Source organism: Octopus bimaculoides, chromosome 27, assembly GCF_001194135.2.
Source record: "Octopus bimaculoides isolate UCB-OBI-ISO-001 chromosome 27, ASM119413v2, whole genome shotgun sequence".
NCBI classification, from domain to species: Eukaryota; Metazoa; Mollusca; class Cephalopoda; order Octopoda; family Octopodidae; genus Octopus; species Octopus bimaculoides.
In genome coordinates this window covers 16,111,544-16,112,892 of record NC_069007.1, presented here as the reverse complement: position 1 = coordinate 16,112,892, position 1,349 = coordinate 16,111,544, and positions in this window count along the sequence as shown.

Below are 1,349 nucleotides of genomic sequence, written 5' to 3'. Positions count from 1 at the left end.
TTTCGAATCCGAAAGAAGAAAGGCAAAGTCGACCACGGCGGAACTTGAACTCAGAACGTAAAGACGGACGAATGAAAATAATAACGAAAAGCGAACTCAGAGAGCGCAAACCTCCGCTAAGGCAACAATGTCTTCTCAATGATTAGCTAGAGTTGATTTTTAAATGAGAATATTTTAAATAAAATCAGCTATTCTCATTTATGAGAATAGTAAAAATTAACCCAACCGCTCTCAAAAATTAAGTAAAAAAAAACAGGAAAAATTTATCCAGAATCCTTGTCCGGTGCCAGATCAATCCCAGAATCTATTCGGTTTGTGCCAGTCACAAGGCCAAACATCCCTGAAATTTTCATCCGAATCTATCCGGCGGTTCTTGAGATATCTTGTCCACGGACAATCAAACAAGCAAGAAAACGCAACAATATCTCCGCTTTCGCTAAGGCGGAGGTAATAATAAATGAGAAATATCAGGTTTTAACCAAAGTGCTGGTAGGACTGTGGAAAACTAAGAAAGCAATTATTACTATAGAAAGTAGTGCACTTGGCACAACGCCTAAACGACTGGAACACAATGGAACTGACATTGGCTTGTTGCCCGGCAGATAAACGTACCATTTATGTTCTGCAAGAATTCCAAAATGCTTGAGATTTGAGGAAACCTGTTGGCTTCAAGCATTGCGCAAAATATACCATATCTAAATGAGTATGAGCTGGACGGCCTATTCAATCTGAAGAAGATTCAGACTGGGCCTCACCTGCGAGGTCATGCGCTGTTTAGCTTGATATGAAATTACTATGTCGCGCACATATTGTTGTGATGCATGTACCTACTGGCGTACCCTTATCTGAAGGGTACTCATGATGGGTATACCCAACAGAAACACCGCACCCATCCTACGTAAAATACTTTCAATATATTAGAAATTAGAGCACCTCAACAACCCACAGCACACCCAAGGCACACAGAGCTGCGCTAGGCAGTGCAGTGAAAGCACGTAAAAAAAGAATAAAACTATTAAATAATAATAATATTAATAATAATAATAATAATTGTAATAATAGTAATAATGATGATGATGATAATGATAAAGATGATGATGATGATGATGATGATGATGGTGATGATGATGATGATGTTGGTGATGATCACGATGACGATGTGTGTGGAGGGTGGGGGACGGATGATGCTGTAGGTGGTAACGTTTTACCTGCTTCTGACAAATTGCATTGAATGCATTTTGTCATCACTAATGACAAGGTTTATCTCATTAGACACACACTTGTTCAAACAGTAATGTTTACATTTGCAAATGGAAACGAAGCGCATGCAGCGATACATACTGAGACAC